Source organism: Oxyura jamaicensis, chromosome 3, assembly GCF_011077185.1.
Source record: "Oxyura jamaicensis isolate SHBP4307 breed ruddy duck chromosome 3, BPBGC_Ojam_1.0, whole genome shotgun sequence".
In the NCBI taxonomy this organism is placed as follows: Eukaryota; Metazoa; Chordata; class Aves; order Anseriformes; family Anatidae; genus Oxyura; species Oxyura jamaicensis.
This window is the reverse complement of record NC_048895.1, coordinates 92,039,167-92,066,729: the sequence shown is the minus strand read 5'-3', so window position 1 is coordinate 92,066,729 and position 27,563 is coordinate 92,039,167. Positions and strand designations below refer to the sequence as shown.

Below are 27,563 nucleotides of genomic sequence, written 5' to 3'. Positions count from 1 at the left end.
CCGATTAGATTTGTTCTCCATCTGGGAGCAGGAAATTAACTTTGAAAATGATTTAAATATCTTGCCTGGGGAGGGACTTCTGCCACTCTGAGTTCAATAGTTCAATTCAACAGAGCTTTCTGCCAGATTTCTAAGGCGTAATAGTTAGGTGTAAGGGATGAAAATGAGGTGGATTTTATAGATTATATTAACTGAATTCATATACTGAGGTTGCTGTACATTTTTGTTCTACTATTATCAGGAAGAGCTGGTCTGAATGGGATTTATGGGAAAGAGCTATGCCTACATTAGAGAGCAGATCTGAAGAGAGAAATGGATGCAGACCTGATGTGTCTTGGGGATTTTCACTTTAGACTAGCTTTTGTCTGGCCTTATGCACTGAATACACATTTGTACTTTAATTTGGTTCTTAGAGATTATTTTCTGGTTTAGTTTGATATGGAAGAATCCCAAGACAGCTCTGTGATATAAACTAAAGTATGGTAAATAAGAATGATCAGGATATTCAGTCCTGATCTGAACTACATCATGCATATAGACAAACCTTACATAGCCTTCCCCTACCTTAGTGCTTATGCAGAACTGACACTTAAAGGGTGTAGCCTGGAGTTCAATAGGAGCTGGACCTAGAGCAGCCTGTGTGGCAGTATAGTTGTAGTTCCAGGAAAAACAGAGCTAACATGGAAAGTGAAGGAATAATTTTTCTTACAGTGTCTGTGCTGAAACTGATCAGAGATTGGAAGTAGAGTTCTGCAGGATATTTTAAATCAATTGAATTTCTTTTAAGATATTCTGAAGTGAATTGGGGAAAGGAGAATACCTCCACAGAATGAGAATTCCAGGACTATTTCTCAGTCAAAATATCAACAGACATTCCCCATGTTATTTTCCCCATTGATTTGTATCTCCACCATAGGAAGATAGCTCATCATTCAGACTTCCTTGATTTCTGTTTAGGCACAGAAATTTTGAGCTTGTTCACTACATTTCCAAGCAACATGTCAATTTTGAAAAATGAGCAATATCAAAAGAAACATAAAGTATCCAAGGACAGTGAAAGTATAATGGGGAAAGAAAACAAATCTCTTCTATATCTAAATTAGCAGAAAATGGGAAAGTTTCCAGTGGATAACTGCTCAAGAATAAGCAACTTGTCATTGGACTTATAAAACAAGTTAAAATTTGATTGTGTATGGTAAATACTTCCCTTTGTACCAGATGTTAATATGAAGATGCCATCTAGAATAACATATTTTCAAGAGTTTGGGGCTCTGTCAGGAAGAATGAAATACCTGATAGCTTTGGTCAATGAACAAGATGAGCTCATATCTTCTGTATTCTAACCTAATGCTGTAATGCTCTCGATTAAAAGGTGGGAGGGATAATATTTTCCACCTTGTACCCCAAAACTTCCTGTAGCTTCAAAGAAAGGAATTATTTTACTATTGTTTGTTTGTTTATTTGAGAACAGACTGATGTATTGACTTCTAGAATGTAAATATATGAAATTTAAAGCTATGACTCTGAATGAATCCTGAGATGAAGGAAATGAGTCCTACATTTGTTGTACAGTTTGTTTGCAAGCTCCAGAAAGGAATGAGATGTGGAAAACAGTTCCTCAGTATTCTTTTTTATTTATTTATTTTTAATGTATATAGCTTCAAAACTGCCACTCTTTGACATCTAATTCACTAGGTATGGCGTATGGATAGATGTCTAACAGTGACTGGAATTTCATCAGACTCCTAATGTCTGAGGCTGAAATCTTTCATAGCTATGTCCCATGATGAGTATGGGAGATACGGGAGGCATCAAATAATTCCTTGATTTTCTGATAGCTGGAATCATCATTGCCTTCAGCACTTATTGTTCATTCATTTAATTCTACAGTTCTTTAAAGAAATGCAGTTCCCAGATGTTCTCAGTTTGTCTAATCAAAATTAAATGGAAAGTATAAAGACCCAATTTACAGTCAGACTGCAGCAGTTGGCCTGGAGTACCAGTGACTTATTTACAAGCACATCTGAGACCATATAGTTTTAGGCATCAAAACTAACAGAGCAGCTGAAGTGTGAAAGGTGAGAGGCTAAGCTAAACAGCAGCAGCAACAAGCCAAATCCTGTTATGATAAAGCCCTGTGAAGTTCAAACAGGCCAGCCAAATGCATTGCTTTCCACTAACAGCAGACACAAGAGATACATGGAAATGTATGCTTATACAGGGGGTAGGTCCTGCTTAGGAGACGTGTGAGAGGTAAGAGGGAGAAGGCAGCCCTTAGTCAGTATCTGAAGAGGTGTTTCATAAGTGTGGAGAAGAGGGTGATGACAGTGAAGAGCCTCATGAGGATCCCATGCCAAGTAGGCTGATATTCCCTGAAGGAACTGTGACACAACAACAAATGCCATAATAAAGTAGATAATTTAATAAGGCAGAATATAGACAGTGAGTAAATCCTGCCCCTCAAATACTGCCACCCCAGTTCTCTGTAGCACCAGATGGACCACAAATAGATTTCCCCATGGCACTGCACAGATTCTGCCTATTGACAGAAATTCCTCCTGGGAAACTCCTGTGTGTGTGTGTGTGCGTGTGTTAATGCTTGCTTTTTGTTTCTCACTAACCCAAATTATTTTAATTGTCAGTGAAGTTAATTAATTTTTCCCAAGTCTGTTTTGCAAGTGACTTTATCTTGACCTGACATTAACTTGACACCAAAGTTTTTTACTCTCATTTTCTAACCCCCTTACAGATACAGATTTATACCCCTTCCTGCTCTCCTGTTTGCAGAGTGAGGTGGGGATTGAAAGAGTGGATGGGTGGGCATCTGGCTGTTAGCCAAGGTTAGCCCTCTACACCACTTAAGAATAAAGGGACTTTTTTCCCTTTCTTTTTCCACTATCATCACAGTCAGCCTGGTGACAGCACTGATGAGCTTCAGCAATGGATATCTGACAAGACAGGTAACCTGCTGTCCAAACACAGAGAAGTGGGAGGGTTCTTTGTGGAGACTGTGTCCCTGCCAGGGCCAGTGTCTGCAGGGTGCCAGCTCCCAGGAGACCTGTTCCATCAGGAGGCAGCCGCCCCCCTTGCAGTCAGTGACAAGTCTTCAACTTAGGACCCCAGAGAACTCTGTAGAGGTGAATTCCCACTCCCAGCCTGCTGACAGGCTGCCAAGTGCAGAGGAGCACTGTGAGGTGAGCTATGGGGCTGGAGGGAGAGGCCAGCTACAGGGATAGGACCCACACAGAGATGGCCAGGACTGTGGGTACAGGCAGCAGGGGCAAGATGTCTGGCACTTAGCATCCCTGTCAGGGCACATTTATTCCAGGCCCTGGGGATTTTCTTTCAAGCAGGGCTGACTCCCTGGCATGGCCAAGGCCTGTGGAGTCCCCGGGAACAGTCTGGGGCCAAGCTCAGCCTGGCCACCCTCAGCCAGGAGCTGTCTTTGAAATGGGCTTCCTGGTCCTTTATGAGACCAGTTGTGCAAATGCAAGCACCTCCATCCTGCATCTTTTACCTCCCAGGTGGGCCACAGGCAGCAGCTTGCAGCTCTGAAACACTGCTTGATCCTGGCCTGATCCCTCCAGAGGGGCAGGCTGTCATCATTCCCCTACCCGGGGGCCTCTGGGGCCTCTGAGGGTGGACATGTTCAGGTGCCAAATCCAATGGAGACAGGGCCAAACTTTGTCCTGACTCCTGGGAACTGCCGATAACCGGGAGGGATGTCCTGAAGGACGTGATCTAACTTATGCTAAAATAGTGTCAAACAAAGACCTGATGGATCTTGCCTTGCAAAAGTGCCTTTCTATCTCCCTTGCCTAATAAAGCCCAGGACGACTAGTTTACATATAGACTAGCTCAGATTACCTGAAGTTAGATTAGATGAATCCCATGTACATTCAGTTCAATATATATACTTGCAGTTTAATTCCATTGATTTGCTAGCACCTGATGGATAGAGGATAACAGATAAAATTGGAATTAAAGTGTAAAAATCTGAGTACTTCTGAAATGGCTAAGCTTTGGAAGAAAGGTTGTTTTATTACCTAATGACTCAGCTTCAAGGCAAAGAAAAAGATCAGTTAGGTGTAATGAAACTGCTTGTGAAGCTGCACAGTCATGTAGCTTGTACTGAGACAACTAACCAGATGCTGCTTCCAGAGGAAGAAGCTCTTTGGTCTGAGATAAGGGGATTTATTTCCAATACTGCTTTTTGATGCTGCTAATTCTGTGATAGCACAGTTTTGGCAACTAGGATTTTATTTTTTAAATAAAATCACTTTGCTCACCATCATTCATATAATCTAGAGAGTAACATTCACACTCTTACTTAGTTAAAGTTAATTTCTTATTAAAGCAATCTGCCTCATACTCTCACTGTGATTTTGTCAGGTGGAAGCAATAGCAGCACTGCTCCCCAAGAGAGGACGAGTCAGGAGCTGCGCAAGGGCCACCGTAACACAAACAAGGGATGTTACTTTCCTAACTGTACCCAAATTATTGATCAGGATTGGGGTGTTAATATGGAAAAAGTCTATCCATAGTCCCAGACAAAGTAAAGTACTGAATTACATCCAAGATCCAACCACTCAGCTGTGGCATCACTTGGGCAGGATTGGGCAGGTATTGACAACTCCAGGGAGGCTGAAATGGGGTCCTGGTCCATGGGCAGGATGGGGGAAAGCCCTGAGTGGGCTGGCAGAGACAACAAGGGTTGGTAGTGCCCTTAGGGTCCTGATAGCTTGACTAAGCCTCACTGCACTCCACTGCTAAATCTTCATGTTTAGTTTTGATTACATCTCACCTATTTCAGAAAATACCTTAGAGTGCTTTAGTGTTCTCAGTGTTTATTCTGTGAATGTTTCTAGGTGCAAAAATGTTAACATTTTCTTACTGTCAATGGAGATGAGCCAATGCCAAACATTTGTTCTGAACTTTAGTGAGTTTTGAAGAAAGCTACGTACAGCTGTATTTACGAGCACTCCTCTTTGGTATTAAATTGTATGATAATCCTAATAATATTTATATAACAGCATGGCCAATAATGTAAATCCATTGTGAAATGGGGTTTAAATTTTGACTAGTCACTTCTAAAATTAGGCTGTTCTAACTACTAAATTATTAAATACTATGAGCATTGGAAAAGGAGATTAGTTTGGATCCCTCTGATATACCTGTTTTGGTGTCTTGAATTTGATAATGTTCATTCCACATTAGAAATGGCTGTACAACAGGAAGACAGCACACAAGTCAGTGGATGTCTGATATAACCAGATAGGTTCATCACTTTCCAGTCAGCTTCCCATGTCTGAGGTATCTGAGGTAGGGCTCTGACCAAGCAAGAGGTGGCACTGTGCAGTGAGCTTGCTCAGATGCAGTGCCAGTATTTAGAAAGGGGCAGGAAATATTTTATCTGAAATCAATCTTTTAAACCCAGAAATGTTCCAGCTTACTTTCCTTCAAATGCTAAACCGTAGAAAACACTATTTGAAGAGGTAATTTCTTGTTTAATTCATTAATCCCTTTGACTCATTGCATTTTCTGTGGATTGTTCTGCGTCTGTATCACTTATTAATTTTTAATGTGTTTATGCTTCATTTTGCAAATATGCAATAAAATATGTTTTGTGGTAGGCAAATCCTGCAACTTTATATCTTCCAGCTCTGTGAAATGTTTCTGATATGAACAGAGGCACTTCACAAAATCTCTGGGTCATACAGCAGCAAAGACACTGTTACCATTAATACGGATGAGATTGTAAGTTGCATTCTTTCATGTTTAAAAACGTAATATCCAAGCAAAGATGCAGAAGTGTACAAGGTTTGGAGGCAAAAAGCATATAAATTGTGATGTTTTCTTTCAGAAGAAACATGGAGGATAATAAAACTCTGCTGATCCTATTAGAGGGGAGGAAAGATGGATGATTTTTTCCCTCCTGTATATACAGGATACACTTACTGTGTTATTACACAGCCAGAAGATTTTCTTTGTACTTGGAAGATGAAGCTGCCCAGGCAGGAATTTGTTCTAAAGCAGGAACTTTAACAAAATATACAGACTGGAAGGAGGGGGCAGTATTAAAGTAAACGTAAGGGAATAAACTAATTATGTCTGACTGGGTCTTGAATATTTATAATGCTGCCGGTAGCAGCTCCCTTTGGGCCACTTGTTTACAAAGCCTGTTGAATTTATATGCCCTGACAGGACACATAGTTCTGAAAACAGCTATGTGCAGAATATCAGATATGTCTAGAATATTTTCAGACACTAAAACTTCAGCTGGTGAAGCTGTGCCTTTCTTGAAAAAAGATGACTTCAGGGTACCTTTCCAGCTGAAACTGTTTAGGACAGATAACTAAAAAGGAAGGTGCAGGAAGCTGAAAAATAGGACCTAACATTGTGACAGAAAGATTGACCTTTGCTCCCTAGTTTATGCCAGGGTTTGTCCTGGAACCAATTTCCGTAAGCAAGGCACTAATCCTGACAGACCCCCCTTCACATTTCTGTCATTTCTCCTCTTCACAGGAACATGATGCAGAAAGCAGACTTTTGCCTTTGAGGGCAACTACAAAAGGAGGGTTTGAATCAGTCATAGTGGTGGAAATGGACTGAAATGAAACTCTGCCTTGGTGTAGGATCAAGCATCACAAGTCTGTGACCAGGACTTATGAATGATTGCCCATCCAGGTGGCAAGTGACATCCTTCTCATATCCCACTGCTATTTATAAAGTAAATTGCCAGAAAATCTTCCTGTGTGGCCTTTTAAAAGTAGGGAAATCAAACAGGAAAAAAATATTTTAAAATAGCCTTTGAAAAAAAATAGCTTTGAAAAATGTAGTTGCAGTACAGTTAGTTGCACAACAGATTCAATTGCTATGAGATTGGGCTGTCAGAACGCTGTTTCACCCACTGCTTGTTAAAAAGCAGCCAGGCCATACACTGAGTGGGGAGGGAGTTGTGTGAATCTGAAAGGGGGGGAGAAATTACTTGCAAGTAATTTCACTAACAGCCTGTGCTGATCTAAACTTCTGGTACTGGGGTAAGTATTCTGGAGACTTACAATTTGATCCGTGTCTAGGAGGAGCTGAACAGCACTCCAGTCCATGCCACATGGGAAGTAAGTTGACTAGAAGGGAAGTAGAGCCTCCTCTCTCCCCTCCTTCACCTCCTTCTCAAGCTGGCTTAGTGGATGAGTGGAGGGAAGTCCTTTGAGATTTGAGTAATCACCCTAGATGTGCGGTGGTAGGCAGATACAATAACTGGCAATGGGCATGGAGCAGCAATAAAAAGCAGCTGTCAGAGCAAAGGAAGAGTGAGGAGAGGCCATGGGGAACAATCAGCTGGCTGGTGTGCTTTTGGTGTGTCAAGGTAATGTGCTACTGCTGATCAGATGCTGCAGTCCCAGAGCTGAGTGGGTGGTAGAATCAGGGACTGATTGTAGCACAGTACATGTTTTTACTATACTTTTACAAGCACACTCAGAGATTTTGTCCTGTTTTTATATATATGCCCTTGAAAATGTTAAGATTTTTTTCAAAACAGCCTTCAGAGAAAGTGCTCTGTCATTCAAGACTTATATTTTTCCTGGCAATTACAACAGGTCCTTCAACTGAAACAAACAAAACTTTGTCCTTCATGGGTCTAAAAAGTGGGTGAAGTCATGACTCTGTTGACTCTTTTTTGTTTGTTTGTTTTTGTTGTTTGTTTGTTTGTTTGTTTTTCCATGAAACTTAGAAGACCGAAGTGCAAAATCTGACACAAACAAATCTCTGATGCATTCATTGTAAAAGTAGCATGTAAGTACCTATTCTTGGAAGAAGGTCCATGAAACTTACTTGCAAAGAAATACTTTACAATTTCACAGTGTTAAAATGCCTGCCTATTCCCTTTCTGACTCATCAAGATAGCTCCATAAAATAGGCTATTTGATAGCTCAGGCCCATCTAAACTTAGTACACTAAAAACTCATATGAACAGTGGAGAAACACCTGAACCAATAAAATAGTCATTTTGAAAAGACATCTTTAATAGAGAAGAATGGGTACCCAGCACAGATATAATGTGAGAGACTTCTGGTGTTAACATTTTTTTCCTTTATGCTTTATTAATGTCACATCACATTTAAATTCTACTATGCATGGAATGTAAAATAGTTTACATCTGATATGAATTCAGGCCAACACATTTAGAGAATCATGCTGGATAAGGAAATGACCCCAAGCCCCCGTGTGTTAGCTGTATGGAGTACTATGCACTTCTCTGATTATCCTGACAACTGAATACCACCATTGGTGTGCTACATATGGCTGAGGATGCATCTTGTGGTCATCAAATCTAACTCTTCAGAGAAGGCACTTTGGAAATAATAACTTAAGTGCACTAAATGTACTAAAGTACATTTCTGACTTAAAAAAAAAAAAAAACTATTTTGCATTTTTTAAAGGATCCAGATGCAAAGGCAAGGTGAAAAATGGAAAGCAATGAAAATCAGAGTCATAGTCATTACTTAGTGTACTTGTTGGGAAGCAGTAAATGGAAAAGTGATATGTATGTTCTGAAAGTGAGAAGCAGAAGATTACCTGTTTAGTATTATGCACCAATATAAAAATCAACCCAACCCAAACCAAACCTCTTTGGCATTTCCCTGCAAGTGGAAGCAGATTAGCATTTCTTGTGAGTAGGTGTGAAATGCCACAGCCATCCAGAAGCTAGGGTTTGTTCTCCCCAAATCATGATTTCTTGCACAGAACTAGACAGGGGTGTGCTGTACAGCCGGTTAAGGTAGAAGGTATTGTGGATCGCAATGATCCCATGGTATCTGGTTTGGAGGCAGATGTCTAAGTGGGCAGAGATGTTACTATCTGAATCCTCAGCTCTGATTGATGGTGGTAGTACAGAAGCAGCACCCCAAGCAGGTAGTGCAGAAGCAACAGTATTAACAGAAAGCCCGGCTGTTATATATGAATAGAATATATCCCATGCATTCACTCAAGAAAGGTCAGACATTTCCAGGTTTGGAAAAGAAGGCTTGTATCATTTTCTTATTCTGGTTGTTTTGTCAGCCTTATTCTCCAAAATTTCCAGTCTGTCACCTCTGCATAAAGTCATACATTTATTTATTTATTCAAATCATGCATTTCAAATACTACCACATCTTGGCTGCTAGTATTAAAACAAGAAGTTTGTTATTCTATTCAAGATTCATCCCTTCCCAAAAAGAAGAATGGCATCATATTTCACCAGCTATTCCAGCAGCAGAAATCAGGCAGAACATGTGGAACTGTTATGCTTTCTGAAACCTGTTAACTGTAGTTGCATTCTGGATTATATTCCACAACCTACATAGGCAAGCTCCTGTATGCTCTTTAGAGAAAACAAGGCAGAGAATTGCTTGCTCCTGAACCACAAAGAATGAATGTGGTGATTATTTTCTCTCTCATTTTGCATTTCAGGGGTAAAAGGAAACTCTTCAATTCATTGTTGAAGTGTGCAAGATGTTTGTTTACTTCAATCAGATGAAAAGGTGATATTTCAAAAGCATGCACCCACATATTCCATTTTCATAGTATTTCTGATGCTAAAGGAGTATATGTTGGTTTGGGGGATAAAGCTAATCATTTGCTTTCTGCTTAGCTATTTATCACTTATATGCAGTCCCTCATTGTTAGAATTCCTTGAACCAACCAAGTGTTTATAACTGTTTTTATTTAAAACTGCTTTTCAGAGTCCTCAGTATAGCACATGAATATGTTATGGCTGTGACTACTCTAATACATTAGTTCTTGAATGTTATTATGAATTGAGTGTTTTAAATATGCATTTTCTTTCATCTTCTTCAGCTGTGTCAGTAGTAATTTCTAGTTTATTTTCTAGGGAGTATTACATGTCCTACTGAGATAAGACTTAGTGAAGTTAATTCTCTTTCTAAATGCAATACATTTAAAAATCCATTTCAGTGTTTCCATATGGAAAAAAATAGCAGAAACTTAATGTACTAGGTCTGGCTGTCATGGAGTTAATTTTCTTCACAGTAGACATATGGTGCTGTGTTTTAGATTTGCCGAACAGTGTTTGCACGATCTCAAGGCCTTTTCTGATTCTCATGCTGCCTCACCAGCAAGGAGGCTGGGGGTGGGCAAGAAGTTGCAAGGAGACACAGCCAGGACAGCTGACACAAAGTGACAAAGGGATATCCCATACCGTATGACATCATCGTCAGTAATAAAAGTGGAGGGGAAGGGAGGAGGAAGAGGGGAAGTTTGGAGCGATGAAGTTTACCTTCCCAAGAACTCTTTTTTTTTCTGGAAATAGCTGAACATCTGCCTGACGATGGGAGTAGTGAATTAATTCCTTGTTTTGCTTTGCTTGTGAGCAAAACTTTTGCTTTCCCTAGCAAACTGTCTTTATCTCAACCCACAAGATTTCTCACTTTTATGCTTCTGATTCTACCCTCGTCCCACTGTGAGGGTAATGAGCAAACTGCCTTCCAGGGTTAACCCGCAACACTTAGCAATTCCAGATATTTTTAAAATGTAAGACTTCATTTAAAAAATTCATAAAGAGCACCCAGAAATATAAAGAGGATGAAATAATCTGTGTAATGATTGTAAGCCACTGTGGCAATATTTCAAGGTCAAGGTCAAGTATATTGTACTTTGTAAAACTACTATACCTGCCAGAAGTTACATTTTTTTTTGTTGTTGTTTTTCCCTCCTTGGTTTGTGCTTATTATATATTACATGGTTCTTGAATACTAACATAAATGAAGTTTGATATGATTGTGAAGAAAATCATGGAGACAAGGTGTCTTCTACCTCATGTGGTATTGTCATGTGCTTACCAAGTGAGATTTACTTAAAAACAAAACAAAACACTCACAACCCCCTTTTTTACAGTTGAAACCCCAAGCTTCTCACACGTGCTTATAAGTAAGATACTGCTTTCTTCATCCACTTGCTTTCAGTGGATGAAATATGGTCAAATGAACATGTCAGGGTACAAGAGGTGAGTTATTACTTGGTATCGTATGGGAGCTGCAGCTAGTAAATAACTTCATTCTCTCCTGTGAGTTATATTATCTATCCAGACACATGGTTAGATTGGTTGTCATAGCCCTAAATATCCCCTCCTCATCTGTATGCTGTATTGCTAACATTGCCTGGATTGATTTTTGTTTTGTGGTTTAAATATCATGTTTAGGCATATTGTATTTTCTTGTCATTCAGTTGCATGCTATTCCATACTAGGAAGAGTCAAGTCTTATGGCAAATCATTGGGAAATCAGAGGAGGTCTCAAAAAAACTCTTTTCAGTGAGAATGTTGTACTGTTTCAGTGGAAATTCATGAAGCATGAACGTGCTGTTATTTTCCAAAAGGCCAGCTCTGTTTTGACAGAAAAAGGTATAACTGATCTGTAAGGGATTTTTCTGTCTGTAATATTTTAGAGATTTTTTTTAAGTGTCTTTGACGCTTGTACACCTCCTGCCATGCAAATAAACACTCAACTAGTAATAAGGATGCTAGGTAAACATCTGGAAAGAATATTTCTGGGTTTTACATCTATCTAAAATAAATAAAGAGTACCTGCACAAAGCAGTGTGGAAAGAAGAACCAAGTTTTGCTGGTACAAAGCAGTTGACCAGAAAGGATGCAGACCCATAAGACTGACCACTTAGTTCAGTCCAAAGGTTTACTTCTGACAGTGACCAGTAGCAGATATATAAGAAAAGTATCCAAAAGATAACAGATAGAGAAGGGGCTTTCCATTAGTTTGTTGCTTCTGGCAAAATGAAGAGTAATCATCTTTACGCTCACAAGAGGAATGCTTGATGAGATCAGGTAAAAACTCTTTCTGACAGTTACAGCTAAATTCTGGTCACTGGACCAGGAGCACACAGGGGAGTAAGTGGCAGAGATGCTTCTCTTTGCTAGAACTACGGTTCGACACAGCAGCAGGTTCAACGTTGATCCAAACTTAGAGCATTTGTTGCTCTTCTTATCTAGATATGATGGCCAGAATCAAGTGAAATTAAGCAATTGGACTGCTTCAATATTTTTCTACTGATATCAAAGATGGCTCAGGCTTTTTAAAGTTAGCAATGTAAAAGAAAGAATATCCTACATACAGTTCTCTTCTTTATTCTTCAGAATTACGGATCTTCTAGGACACATTTGCATGGCTTTATTCAGTGTGTACTATAGGCATTGAAGTGGCTGCAAAAAGCTTTTGTGGCTGCAGAAAAGCTTTAAAGATTTTTCTGATTGTTTTTTTTTTTAACTGAAACAGAATCCAGTAGCTCTTTGTGAGAATAATGACATGGAGCAGGTTTGTCTGAACCTGCTTCTTTTCAGAGAAATAAAATACTCCTCAGATAATGCTTTATTGTCTACAGGTTTTGGCACTTTTAGCTTGCCTAAGTGAGATGCTTTAATCAGGCATATATATAGGCATATATAAACCATGTGTTTAACAGTTCCATTTGTTAATGCATAAAAAGAAATTGCTATGCTTAATATTTAAGGTCCTCAACAAATCTGAGCATTAGCTGAAGAAATAACCCTAGTGACCTTTTTTTTTTTTTTTTTTTTTTTTTTTTTTTCTGATAATGGAAGGAAATTTGGATTTTGTAATTTTTTATTATTATTATTATTATTTCTTTAAGTGAGCGTTCTAATAAAATTTTGGTGATCCATGGAAAATAGAACATTGGAGGAGTTTTAATTTTTTAAACTCCTTAAAAGGAGCTTAATTTATAATATAATAGAAACTTCTGATGCCACCATTAGCCATCTATTTTGCTTGGAATAAGAACTAAGATGAAACAAAATTACATCTCCTTTTAATAATATCCACATTATCAGGACATCACTTAGCTACACTGGAAAAAATGGTGCTAGTAGAAGACCAAATTGCTCAAAAGAAAAAATAAATGTAGCTTTTCTTCTTAGAAGCACAAGCATTTAAGTAACATTATTAAACCAATGTTAACAGTATTGCTTTTTATATAGTAAAACTATGAATGAAATAACAATGCTGCCATGGAGTTTCATAAATTACAGATATTTTTTTCTTTATCTTTGTAATGAATCATCAGCTCTGAGTAAGTGTTATTAACATCTCATTCCAGCTCTGGTCTGGTATGGTCAGGGCAACTGGATGTCCTGCAGTGCTTACTAAAGCCTGTGAAATTGAGATTTAATGAAGATTAGATCTAAAGTAATATAAAAAATGTGTGCGTGCATGCGTGTGTGCGTGCGTGTGTGTTGGGGATGGGTAATAGAGGAATAGATACAATTTAATTTCATTTTTTCTTCTCATGACATGTAGTAAAAACCCTCCAAACCATGCTAAGATACTCTGCTCTTTATTCCGGACATCCAAATGATTAAGAGATAGAACTGCAAGAAATTTTGGGCTTAAAAGCAATTTATGCAGTAAGATCAAGATGACCCAGTATCTGTCTCCACCCTTCTGCTGGCTTGCCATAGCTCACTGATTAGTAGCAGCTACAGGTTTAAATATAATTTCAAAATACTAGTAGGGTCATTCTAAATGACGAAAATAATTGGAATGTTGCTGAAATGCTGTCTGATAATTCAAACTAGATTGGCCTTTTGTGTTGGTCTCGCTGATTGAGATTGAATTTTTAGTTGTAGCTTCTGCAGACAACTCTCCTATTTGCTACAGCATTTTATACAAAAATTAAATTGCTACGTATTGAAGTTAATAACTTCAGACTCCCTAATGTGAGGCAGATTTTGCAGTGGTTGAGATAAAGTGGGAAAAAAGTGACTAGAAATTGTCTGAGTTTCTGTATCATAATGACATTTATAGTACTCCCTCCTCTTTACAGCACCTTAGATGATTTCTGGGTAATGTAAGGCCCCAGTTTTCCAGCTGGGGTATGGAGACCTGCCACTGGTAAACTTTGGAGGGATCCAGTTGCGTTATAGGTTTTCAGCCTCTTGTACATGAACTCAAGTTAAATGAACTCACATTTGTCCATTAACATTTACCATTGTGCTAAACCCCCAACAGAATCAATGTCAGTAAGTGATTAATTGCTTTTTATGTATGATATTTTAAAAGATGGCATTTGTAAGCAAATATGACACTATTCCTTTAGATAGTCATTATATCTCCCAAAGTGTCAGGCTTATCATTATCAAAATGAATTTAGTACCATGTCCTCAACCATCAGGGATAATGTTTCTATTTCAGATCTTGTGATATTTGAAGTTCAAGACAGAGGAGCTGAAAGTACTGATTCATGAGTCCACTAATTTTGCTAGCACCCAGCACAGAGTGAACCACTAGAAAGTAAGAATTTAGTGGGCCAGAATTTTAAATTAAGAGAGAAAACTTAAGTATTAAAAATGTGAGTTGGGCAGCTTTTTACTGGGGAGCTTAGGACTTAATAAACAAGCCATAAAAGAAGAGAAAGGAATCTAAGATACAAAAAGCCCTCCCAGAGACAGTAACTAGAATTTTTAAAGTTTTGAATGCAAATCTTGTGACACTATCATTGCTAACTACAATATTTATAATATATATATATACAGAAAGAAACTTTGAATAAACTAGAAGTATCATAAGGAGATAGGAAGCATCTGGACTCTAATCATGGTCTTTTCTCACCTTCTGTTTATTTGCCGTTGTGGGAACAAGGCTGAGTTGGGCTCACTTGAATGAGCTTGGGGTACTGCCAGTCTTAGTGGCAGACATACCCTTCTCCCCATGGAAGGTGGCTGTTTTACTGGTAGTAGAGTTCAGGTAACTGTTCCTGTGCTGTGCTCCTCACTGCAAGGCTTGCAACATCACTCTGTTTCCTTCTGGACAACCAGAAGCCGGAGTCAATATTCCCCTTCTGTTGCCTATGCCCAGGTAAGTGGCAATAAGGAATATAGGTCTCATTGGAGGAGAAAAATATCTAAGGCAGTCATGGTTTAATGATGGAAAAAGACAGAAAGTGTACTAGGATGTGGACTCAAAGTTTAGGTCTTCAGTACTGACAGATTAAAAAAATAATTCAGAAAGAGACTGGTAATGCAAGTCTTTCTCAGGAACTTTCTCAAGTATTTTTTAGTTATTGGGAGAAACTGCAACATATAAGACTAGGAGAGCAAAGAAAGTCTTTACAAAATCATTTTTTCCCAGCTAAATCATCTGGCACTTGAAATGGTAGAAGGGTAGGTATAGATAGCTTAGCTCACAAAGCTGCTACATCTTATGCAGACAGCAAAGAAATACGAGGAGATTTAAAATAAATAACAGGAAATCAACTGTTGGGGTCTGGATTATAACAGGCACATCAAGCCTGCTTTTTGTCATTCAGTTCAGCACTGGAGCATTAGATATAAATAGAGATGCAAGGTAATTTCTTCTGCTCTCTGCATGGCTCAAGCCATTGTGTAGGTCATGCGAGCAGTGTGGGATATAATCCTAGACTCCCATCAGGGGCTGGTGGCTGACCCAATGACAAGGAAACTCACACCTTTCTAGTTAGCTTTGGTCACAGGTCTCTATCACCTGTGGAAAAGATGTTGCACCTTCCTGCAGTTTCAGGGTCTAAGCACAAGGAACATTCATTGAACTCTCATCTGTTGCATGACTGCTCATGTCTGCCCTGTTACAGACCTTGGGTCATACGCAGTCCATCAGCAGTGTGCAGATCGAGGCCCATGCACTGGGTGTATCTTTAATGTGAGGCCACTACATAGCAGAAGGGTGTTGTGAGCTGCATGTGCAATCGACAGCAGAGCTGTGAGCAGGAAGAAATATTTCTAGCAAGCCCATTTTTATCTCTACTACAGCCTAATGGAGCAGGCAGACTTCTGTCAGATGAGGTAATGCATATACATCTTTTCTATGTTTGGAAATAAATGTCTTATCTGTTTTGGTGATGTTCATGCAAATATTCACACCACACTTTTTAGCTTGGGCTAGGAGCCTCAATTCCCTACATAGCCCCCAGAGTCCTAAACAACATGGCCCCAGAAACTTCTGAGACATGAAAAAACTAAACAGGCCTGGGATATGGCCCAGAACATTGCCTTGTAGTCATCTGTAGTGTGAAATTTGCCTGGCATAGGTCTGGCCCAGGTGAGCTGCCACACTTCCTGACAATGCTCAGGTCCAGACAGTGTGAATTTGGAATGTCAGAGATGTGAGCTACTCCCTTCCACACCACTTCAGGGCCAGAGAATGGTTTGTGAACTACTTTAATTCTAGAGTAGGCTCAGTCTACCAGGACCATGGACTACACTGGGAACAAAGGTTCCTGATTTCAAACACTTGAACTTGGTAGCTAAAAGTAGACCATGTGAAGTCTTCCTCTTGTTTTTCTCCTTTCCTGTTCTGTCACTCCCAGATCTCTGCAGTGCACCTTGACTTCCTCTAATCTGCCTTATGTTTTAAGCTCAATTAGGAGGCACAAAGTTTCATCACACCAAGTGTGAGTTGGCAGGTTTTGGCTAGCTCAGCAACACCTGGATGGGCAAGTCCTTCATACACATGTGGCTCTATCCCTTTAGACCAGTCCTGAAAGGTGACTTTGGATGGTCAAAGGGGCTCTCAGCAAGCAGATAAGCTTGGCTCCTTCATTTTCAGAGGGATAATTTGTTTTAAGAACCCTGATGACAGCACATTACTTTGTTATTATATCATTTTCTTCACAAGCAAGATATTTTTGGAAGTTAATGTGCAACCTGAAATGAAAGTCTATGCTGCTATAGTCTGATTTCAGGAAAAGGATTTGTCCTTTGTGCTCCTATATCCTCCTGTCTTTTTCAGTTCTACCTAACAAGAATGCTTTTGTAGCTGAAGGCAGGAAGGAATCAGTCACATATACAGATCTCCCCTTTGCATGCCTTCCCTCTCTCTTTGTCCTGCTCTCTCTCTGTTAATTGGGCTAGAGAGAAAACATTTAGCAATCTCTTTCCCTCTTTCCTCTCATTAGACTAACGATGACACATTCTTTTCCAGAGTGTCTTTAGGAGTACACCATAGCAGCCACTGCTCATTATTAGCACTGGGAGAAGCAAAAGCTTGTGGCTTGATCCTGAATTTATGTAGATGCATGTAAATGAGAAGACAATTCCTGGAAATCAGATATAATACAGCAGTGAAAAATCAATGGTGAGACATCAGAATCTGGCTCAGCAGCTGTTTTGAGCTTCTCTAACTGTGCATGTAATCCTATACTATTATCATTTCTAATGAAACTAAGCCTCAGGTACAATGATACAAACAGATAAATCTCAGACATTTTTTCAGTCTTTATAAAATCATATTTGTTTTACCTGACTTTGTGGGTTTATTTTTCAACTTGATTCTCACTGTTGTCTACATACTGACATTGCCTCATGCAACAAATTCAACATTTTTTTTTCATACACGACACTAGAACAGTTCTTTCTTTCCTTTTTTTTTTTTTTTTTTTCCTCCTGTAATAAACTCTGTATACTTTAGTTGCTCTTACTAATTACAATCAAACTTATCACCTACTTTTTTTACTTCTTTTCATTACCATAAAAACATTCTCAAATCCTACCGTCACATTATTGACCTATATTGTATTTGTCTACAGAGCTAGGAAAAAAAAAAAAAAGATAATTAACCCACAAACAATACAGGTTTCTGAATACCAAAGGAAAATCAGTTTTAAACACTAATTTGAACAGGGTAGGGTGAGTAGAAGAATAAACTGTATTTAATATTCACAGAGTGAATGCAAATTGCAAAAAGGATGCATGCAATAGTCATTTCCTAAAACTTAAATGGATTATTAAGAAATCAGAGTTCCTATAAATTTGAAGCCTGAGTTTTAATGTGTTTATTGACTTTCATCAGAACTGTTAGAAGTCTTCAAAACATTTTTTAATTTGTAACACCTCTTATTATATCTGAGACAAACATTATGACCCTCCTACAGAAGAATATACTGAGGCATGGAGGTGTACAGTGGCTACTAGAAGTCCACAGCATCATAGTTTCATCTAAAATAAACTAAAATTGAGAAAACCCTGGGTAAGACTGGAGCCCTGAGTAGTTGTTATGGGACTTTTTTTGCATCAGCAGCAGTCTTTGGTTTCATTGTGATGGTTTTACTCGGGTGGGCGGCTGAGCTCCACCGCAACCGCTCTCTCACTCCCCCTCCTCAAAGAGGAACGGGGAGAAAATACGATGAAAGGGGCTCAAGGGTTGAGATAAGGACAAGGAGATCACGCAGGAATTATCATGATGGGCAAAACAGACTCAGCATAGGGAGATAGTAAGATTTATTGCCTATTACTAACAAGCTAGAGAAGCAAGAAACAAAGGAAAGAAACTAAAAGCACCTTCCCCCCCCATCCACCCTCTTCCACCTTCCACCCCCCCCGAGCGGCGCAGGGGAATGGGGAAATGGGGGTTATGGTCAGTCTATAGCAATTCTTCTCTGCCACTCCTTCTCGGTGACTCTTGTCCCCTGTGATGTGGCACCTGGAGCACCTCTCCCCCTCCTTCTTCATTGACCTTGGTGCCTGCAAGGCTGTTCCTCACTCCTCTCACTCTCCCAGCTGCTGTGTGGCACAGTGTTTTTTTTTTTTTTTTTTTTTTTTTTCTCCCTGTGTTAAATCTGCTCTCACAGAGGCGCAAAACAACATCATGTATTGGCTCAGCTCTGGTCAGCAGTGGGGCCCTTACCAAACATGGGGCAGCTTCTAGATCCTTCTCACAGAAGCCACCCCTATGGCCCCCTGCTACCAAAACCTTGCCATATAAACCCACTACATCCATCCCCTTTGTTTTTTCCCCCAAATCTAAGTTCCTTGGCTCTTCTGTTGGCTAGTGTCAGCAGACAAGCTTCAGTGCCCTCAAGATGCGTCTAACCCTCTTCAGGGATAAATCACTTCCAGAGGTATGCCACAGCAGTGTGAGTGCTCATACAGGCAAATAGTGTCAGGACCTGACTGTGTTCCTTTGAAATATGTGCAAAACTAAGGATGATTTCAGTAAAGGAAGAACTGAGCCCAGCATCCCTTACCAGCAGAGCCTGTGAGGCAGCCTCCATGCCAATTCAATCACTGGCCTCTCTGCTGAGGCTGTCAACAAAGGTGCCAATTAGTGCCAGTTGTGATGATGATTTTTGTGATGCCGACACCTGTCCACTATGAACTGGACTGTGACCACCATCACATTTCCCATTAGATGCTGAGCAGCTGTCAGGTGGTTGCAAGGCTGAATGATATATTAGCTTCTGCGCACATCAGTAAATCAGACAGGCTGTATTGTCTCTAAAATGCCTTTCATGTCAAATTATTTTAATCTCCTTTTAATAATGCAACTGACTTTCTTCTTTGATTTTAATGTGCTTTCTAGCTTATGGATGATTTATTCATATAATATCAGGTAGCATTTTATGACAAATTAAAACAGAATCACATGCTAGTAGAACCAGATTTTAAGCTGCAGTCACAAGCAGACTTGTAAAAATATACTTACATAGCCTTTTAACAATGCTTGGATGTACAAATTACATAATTATAATCCTGACTTCCTGCACAATTCATGGGTACAGAGACATGTACAAAGGAGTGTTTGCAATAGACATATGCAGATTTTGAATGTGTGTAGATTTGAATATAATGCATCTGTTCACTTTAGAGCACAAAAGGAGCTTTTCACATGTGAATGAAAAAACAGATATGTATACATGTGCAGAGATCCTGTCCAGAAGACCATTGTACATGGAGGAGTTAGTGATCCACATAGAAATTACTCTACACAGGCACAGGTCTGCACTGTGCTGCACACCAAGCACAACCTTCTATCCTTCTGTGCTGCAGGACAGACTTTGCTGGCTAATTGTAATGAAGCAGCCTGTGGATAGCTCCCACTCAGTACTGATGATTGTACCACCTGTGTGTCCTTGCCATTATCTGAAACCGCAGTGACAAATTCCCATGTGTACATTTTTCTTTGTCAGTAGACATAGATTTATTTTATTTTATTTTATTTTATTATTTCACTTTTTTTTGAAAAGCCCTATGAGAGCTCAAAAGACTAAAATATAGGGTAACTTTTCTATGGAGAGGTTCTACACAGGATGCTGTGCACTGCTTGGAGGCCCATAATGTGGTTCCCAGCATCTGAAAGGACATAAAATTATTTGTAATATACTCTTTTTCTTTACAGTGTTAGCTTTGATAAATTCTATTTTAAGCAGTATTTCATGGTAGTTTTCTTATTGGGATTACAATAAACCAGCACATCCTGGTGCAAAACCACGTGTGTGAGAAAGTATGTGCTGCACATGTTCAGCTGTATTTTGATTTATCTCTTTGATAATCTTGCTTCAATAAGAAACTGCATCATTAATTTTTATTTTTATTTTATTTTTCTTCCTTTTTTATTTTTTATTTTTTCCATCTGCTCTTAATTTAATGAATATCCTTCACAGAGTATTACATGATTCCTTGCTTTGAGATGTGACTCATGGGTTCACAGGTCTAACATTTTACATTCAGTTACATTCAGTTTTTACTATTTACCTTCTTCATTAAAGAAAGATTTCATGGAAATGTTCAACCACCATACGACATATTGAAGATAAGTGAGGGAAGTTTCTTAAAGTTTCATTGCAAACTGGTATATTGGTTCACAAGATGCACTTGATTATCTTGGTAATTTTTCCAAACAGAAATACTGTGATCACCTACTGGGAAAAAAAAAAAAAAAACACATTTCATGAAATAATCAAATTAGCCTGCATAATATATTCAAGGTGTTTCCCATGTTAAATAGTATGTGACTCAGTATCGGCATTTTGCATAATCATGAGCAAACTGAAAAAGTATAAATAAAAGTCACTGTCTTCAACATATTTGGGACTCACGATTTAAGAAATGCTGGAGTGTGTGCAATTAGCAACACTGAGTATCCCCTCAGTATTTTGGGTTCTCTATTCAGTCATTCCATAACCATGATTTTTAAAAATTAGGATACGACAGCATGTATTTTATTTCTTAGTCATAGAATTATATATGGTCAGACTTTGTAATTCACATGCTAAAGATACATGGATATGAATTTTGAACAATAATTAAGAACTGAAAAAATAGTTTTGCTCATTATTTACTGTAGGCTACATACTCAGCTCATTGGCAAGCAGAAAGGACCCGGTTTTCGACATTTTATTTTCAGGGATATTAGCTAAATCACAAGAAACTCAAAGAAACTTTAAATTTTATCTAGTAGACTTCTATTAGGCACATGGAAAACATTATTTTCCATTGGCATTTATGAAATGAAAACCCATCAGGGATCTTTTTCCATAGTTTTGCAAAACCTTTGAAGTTTCAAAATAGGCTGGACATTGCTAATGCATTCAAAATGCATTCTGCATTACAGTTGCAAAACAAAGGATGCATTTACAATCTCCAGTGGAAAATAAAACAGGAAATAGTACACCTAAGGAAACATCTAACGAAAAGTAAAAGGCATATATATATATATACACACATATTCACTCAAGACTTGGAAAACATATTTTAGGTATGTTCTTTTTTTTTTTTTTTTTTTTTTTTTTAAAAAAAAAAAAAAGCAAAATGGCTTTTCTCAGCAAGAAACTGCATGTAATGTACCATGGAGTTTTTTTCATGTTTTATTTTTCTGGATGTATTCCATAAATCGTGTGGAAAAAAGAGGTTCCATATGATTTCTACTTGCGAGTTCTTGTGCCAAACCATGTAATCCTACTTCAGCCAGTAATACTTGAAGACAGGAATAATATTTGGAATATTATATGTTTTTCTTTAATAATTATGAATATATATATAACTTGTTATATTATTACTTAATAGCAGACTTCTCATATGAATGCAAGTAACTAACAAAGGTGTATATCATATGCTCACTTTTTTTTTTTTTTTTTTTTAAATCTTTAAGCACAGCATTTTTTCAGTTGTAAAAATAAGATTTAACATGAAGACCAATTTAAAGATTTAAGGAAGCACATAGTGAAGTTCCTTGTATTAATCAAATTGCTAACAACCTATGGGATATACTGCAAATTCCTTTGCCTTCAAACATTTCCATACCTTCAGGGACTCTCCAAAGCAGAACACTTACAATGCATTGTGTGTTGGAATACATTGTTTGTATTCTGCAGTCTATTCAAACTGAAGATGAAAACTCTACATTTTAAGGAGTACTGAGGCAGTACATTATTTGTTGCAGTTCAACACAGTGCTTTTTGAAACTCACTGCACTGTGTACCTTCTGTTACCATTTCTTCCCATTTTTAAGACTAGAAAATATTGATGGAAACCAGGTCATGTAAGTAGGAAAAAGTACTTTAAAAGACTTCTACTTCATGCAGATACACCTGAAACAAATACCATGTGTGTTGTCTGTTTGGTTAGCTTAGGCTTTTGAAATCTAGGCAGGATCCCCAGTCTGAACATTAAAGCAGGATGAGATTTATTCTGTACGGTTTCATCATTTGTTACAATCTTTGTCACAAGAAAGGAAGAGGGAACCTTGTGCCATTTTCAGCTCTTGTTTAATATCTTCTTCACAGGAAAATGCTGCCAGGATATTAAATTCATCTGTTCTTTTGGATAATAAGGATGTAGTGTACCATTTTGACCTTTCTAAATGCTCTGTTTCAAATTGCTGTTCATTAGATTTTTTTTTTCTTGATTAAAGTCTCACTAACCTGTAGAAACAGATGGAATAAGACCTAGTGAAGGCATAGCCTATCAAGCATGATCAAAATAGTACCACATATTTGTATAGCTCAAGGGCTATAACAGATATTAACACATTTAATGCTAGATTATTGATGTATTCAGTCATAACAAAGAAGTTAAATGATGTTTATTTAAAGTTTCCTCATGACAATTCAGAGTCTTGAGCTGAAGAGCTTCTATTTGGTTCAAGGTCTAATTTTTAGAATGTGAAAGACTTTATTTTGGGGATCTGTAGAAAAGTTTTAGAGAAAAAAGTTGTAAGAGAACTGAATTACTGTCCTCAAAGGGAAATGTAATTACATGATAAAATATGTATGACTGAGACCCAGATTCATCTTGGTTGATTTATAGTTTCTTAACTTCAGAAATAGATATTAAGGGCAGAAGAAATTGTGCATTATTATCAAGTCTATCCTCCTGCATGGCAGAGTCCCAGAATTTCTGTCAGACTTCATAGCTTCAGTCTAAGATGTGGTATATCTTTCAGAAGGATAAAGTTTACTCCTACTGTTAAAAAATTCCATTGTTATTTTTCTTGGGAGTGGAGGTGGAAGTGACAATCAGAATAGAATTCTTGGCCCCCTAATTATACATTCCTTCCTCCTAAATTAGAAGGCTCTTAATTGTCACAGATACTTTTTGCCTGTAGGTATCTAATGGTTAAGACAGAAGTCAAGTGACTTCTGTCTTAACAAAGCTAGTAGATAGAACTTCACCTTTGTCTTGCTCTTGGTGCATTTTCCCCTTCTTTTTTTTTTTTTTTTTCATTTCAAAACTATTTTATGTATATATACATATATTGATTTTCAATATCCTTTTCAACATAACATAATAACATATGGCTTTCCAGTAAAAGTCATGCAAATGTGGACAAATAATTCTTCACAAATTTGTGTTTACTGTTTAATTATTAAGTCTTACAAAGGGTTATATTTGTCTTCAAAAAGCATCCCACTATCCAGCTTATTATCTAAAGTGACACTATGTCCTTAAAATTACTGCTTTTCTGGCTAATTTGGGAGAAAATCAGATTAAAGCAAAATAAACTATCAATTGAAACAAAATAAAAACAATAAAAAGACACAACTTGTCCTTTTGTATAACGTTTAAGAAAAAAATCAATATCCTGCTCACTTGTGTTCACTGTTTGGTTTTGCTATCTGTAAATTCTTGTATTACTAAGGCTCTTAGCTGGAAGTTTAAGACTTTAGGTTGTTTTCCTCTTTCTTTTCAATAGCCTATGAAAATCATAGTGAAGTGGTTTTGCCTATTATAAACCTCTGACCTGGAGAACCCCCCAGTCTTGGGACTGACGTTTCAGAATTAAATAAACACTCAGTGATAAAATTACTGCTAATGGTTCTCGGGAGAGAGAATATCTCTATGCTGGTGTCAATGTTATGATTGTCTCCTAAGGGACTGTGTTGTCTGTTAGAGCAATTTGTTAACTGTTGTTTACTTTTTGTGTCTCTATAGAGCAGTAAGTGTTTTAAAAGCAGTAGGTAAGAATCTTTGCATTAGCATTTACCAAACCAAAATGTGCAACAGAAAAATTGTATTGGTGGAACATGAGAAACAGCCTTGTCTGGGCAGTAAAAGAGGCAGTGAATTTCTTTTAGGTGGTTTGTATCACACCCACAAGTATTAAGAGATGAACATGGGGATGCAATGACAGGTAACAATTCACTTGGTTCTCTGTAGGAAAACAGATTAGTACCATTAAGAAGAGCAATAGCTTAAAGTTCGGAGTATAATACACTATCTCAGGCATGTTTTTTTTTTTTTTCCCTGAATCTGAACACTAGTATTAATGAAAACCATATTTCCCTAGAAAAGAAGCAGACCTCCAAGGAGCAGTTTTAGCTGCAGGTTATACCAATTGGTCTGCACTATAATGCTGGATCTTGGGAGAAGGCATATGATCAATCAGAAAGGGGTTACAATGAAACTAGATACTGTATATACTAATTTCTCACTTTCAATCTGTATAGTACTGTAGTACTATAGTACTATACATATACATACATAGTACTATACATGGTACTATAGTATACATAGTACTATATATATATATATATATAGTATACATAGTACTATAGTACTATACTATAGTACTATAGGTCAGTACTGAGAGGAAGGAGCAAAGCCAAAGCAAGCAATTTAGGATCCATTCAAAGATCCAGTATTCATGTATGCACACATGTGGGTACCCAGGCACCGGCACACACAAAACACACATGAGATGTGAACTTGCAACCTTTTCTAGTATCTATGTATTTCAAATAGCAATATGGCAATGCACCACAGAATGCCCTGTTCTGTTGTCAAAATGCCTTTGAAACAATAAAATGCATTCTTATAATATTTTTAATTGGAGGGACTAGAGATTACAGGTATAAACTAATTACTGTAGTCTTATCTTAAGTAACTATACAAAACATAAGAAGATCCCACTGAATCTATATATTAGGGAAAAATGTGGTACAACACCATGCATGGCTACTTTGCCCATCTACATGAGTAATCTGAATCTGTTTAAAGACCACAAATGTTTTGTTCTGAGCTATAATAAAACCAGCTACCCATAAAATGGAGCCATATGGCTCTTCCTTTTCTCAGAATGAGATTGCTGTCACTTACCCTGTTTTAAAAGTGCTACATGGAGAACTACATAAATGCATCCTATAGACAGCAGGGCTAAGCACTTTCATTTTTTGCCTAATATCAAGCCTACATAAACTTCAGTATCATTGATTTTATGTTTTGTTTTGAAGGGACTGTTAAGAATGGGCCTGGAGAATAACAAACGCACAAATACCATTCAAGATGAGAGGCAAGAAAGAGTAAAGTCTAATTAAATAAACATGAACAGTTGTGATATGGTATGTTGATGGCATTTACTGGTGCCAGCTTAACTTTTCAGGGCACTCTGGCTTTTAGTTAGAAAAATATAAACTAAGTAATATAAACTTTCCTATAAGTAGGAAACAGTTTTCTGCCAGGCCTTTGTAGAAGGGACAGGGATTCAGAGATTTTCATAGAATCATAGAATCGTTAAGGTTGGAAAAGACCTCCAAGATCATCTGGTCCAATCATCCTCCTATGACCAATATTACCCACTAAACCATGTCCCTAAGCACCACATCCAACCTTTCCTTAAACATCCCCAGGGATGGTGACTCTACCACCTCCCTGGGCAACCTGTTCCAATGCCTAACTACTCTTTCTGAGAAGCAATTTCTCCTAATTTACAACCTGAAAAGAAAGAATTTTACATTAGAGTAGATCTGATTATGTATATGAAATATTTTTTATGTACTCACAAATATTTTACCATAAGCGAAAACACAGAAAACTAACTTAAATTAAATAATTTGAATTTATGAATGATTTCTGAGGTTAAGTTTCTTCTTCTTCTTCTCCTTCTTCTTCTTCTTCTTCTTCTTCTTCTTCTTCTTCTTCTTCTTCTTCTTGTCCTTCTTGTTGTTTTCCTTCTCCTTCTCCACCTTCTTCTTCTTCCTCTTCTTTTTTCTTCCCTCTGAGCTATATATATGTCATATGCACATTCCCTGGTATGGATAGACTGGATATAGATACCAGGGGATATAGATATTCCCTGGTAGCTGGATAGACTGAATTACCCAATTCAGAATACCCTGAATTACCAAAAAATAAAAAATACCAATAGTAATTTTTTGTTGTTGGAAGCTAGATGTCAAGGACGCTTCTTCAGAATTGATTCTCTAAATATCACTTTAGGCTTGTCTTCAAATTCAGTGTTGTCAAGTCATTAAATCCTTGTGTTTACATTTATTTCATTTAAATTTCCTTTATTTTCTGTAGGAAGTGTAGCAGTCCATACTCACTGACATATTTTGAAATAAACAAATACAAAGGCTTTTAATTCCTGTAGGGTTTTTCTTCCTGTTGTAGTACTGATCAAAGGGGTGTGCAGGTGTACAATAAGAATATAGAATCACAGAATCACAGAATAGTAGGGGGTTGGAAGGGACCTCAAGAAATCACCAACCCCCCTGCCAAAGCAGTTTCCCTAGAGCAGGCTGCCCAGGTAGGCATCCAGATGGGCTTTGAATATCTCCAGAGAAGAAGACTCCACAACCTCCCTGGGCAGCCTGTTCCAGTGCTCCGTCACCCTCACCGTGAATAAGTTATTTCGCATGTTGGTGCGGAAATACCTGTGCTCCATTTTGTGGCCATTGCCCCTTGTCCTGTCCCCACAAACCACTGAAAAGAGGTTGGCCAAATCCCTTTGTCTCCCACACTTAAGATATTTGTAAACATTAATAAGATTCCCTCTCAGTCTTCTTTTCTCCAGGCTGAACAGAGCCAGGTCTCTCAGCCTTTCCTCCTAGGGAAGATACTCCAGACCCCGTAGCAACTTTGTGGCCCTCTGTTGGACTCTTTCTAGGAGATCCCTGTCTTTTTTTGTACCCAGAACTGGACACAGTACGCCAGGTGAGGCCTGACCAGGGCAGAGTAGAGGGGGAGGATCACCTCCCTTGACCTGCCGGCCATTCTCCTTTAAATGCATGCCAGTATCTCATTGGCCTTCTTGGCCACCAGGGCACACTGCTGGCTTGTTTTCAACGTGTCATCCACCAGGACCCCCAGATCCTTCTCTGCAGAGCTCCTCTCCAGCAGGTCATCCCCCAGTCTGTACTGATACATTCGGTTGATAGTAGAATTGCAAAATGATGATGAACTAAACTTGGTAATTAAAATAAAAGTGATGACTTTAATTTCCCAGGTACATTTGTGATTCCAAGAATATTTATCATAGGTTTTTCACCAAAATATGAGACATTAA

At 38.2% G+C, this 27,563-nt stretch overlaps 1 protein-coding gene and 1 long non-coding RNA gene across 4 annotated transcripts in view; one reads left to right on the top strand and one right to left on the bottom strand.

Moving 5' to 3' along the window:
- Nucleotides 1–465: 465 nt before the first annotated feature.
- Nucleotides 466–25,877, top strand: LOC118165120. The gene is made up of 3 exons (XR_004749883.1): nucleotides 466–477; nucleotides 10,221–10,228; nucleotides 25,680–25,877. It is a non-coding gene; the product is annotated as an uncharacterized LOC118165120 (long non-coding RNA).
- Nucleotides 22,166–27,563, bottom strand: part of KHDRBS2 (KH RNA binding domain containing, signal transduction associated 2) — a 381,354-nt gene continuing 375,956 nt past the window's right edge. For 2 of the 3 annotated variants that reach the window (XR_004749882.1, XR_004749879.1), the window contains one exon: nucleotides 24,296–24,430. The gene's annotated coding sequence lies outside the window, so the exon portion shown is untranslated. Of the gene's footprint in view, nucleotides 22,178–23,327; nucleotides 23,332–24,295; nucleotides 24,431–27,563 lie in introns of those variants that run through there. The other variant, XR_004749880.1, reaches the window with a different exon arrangement.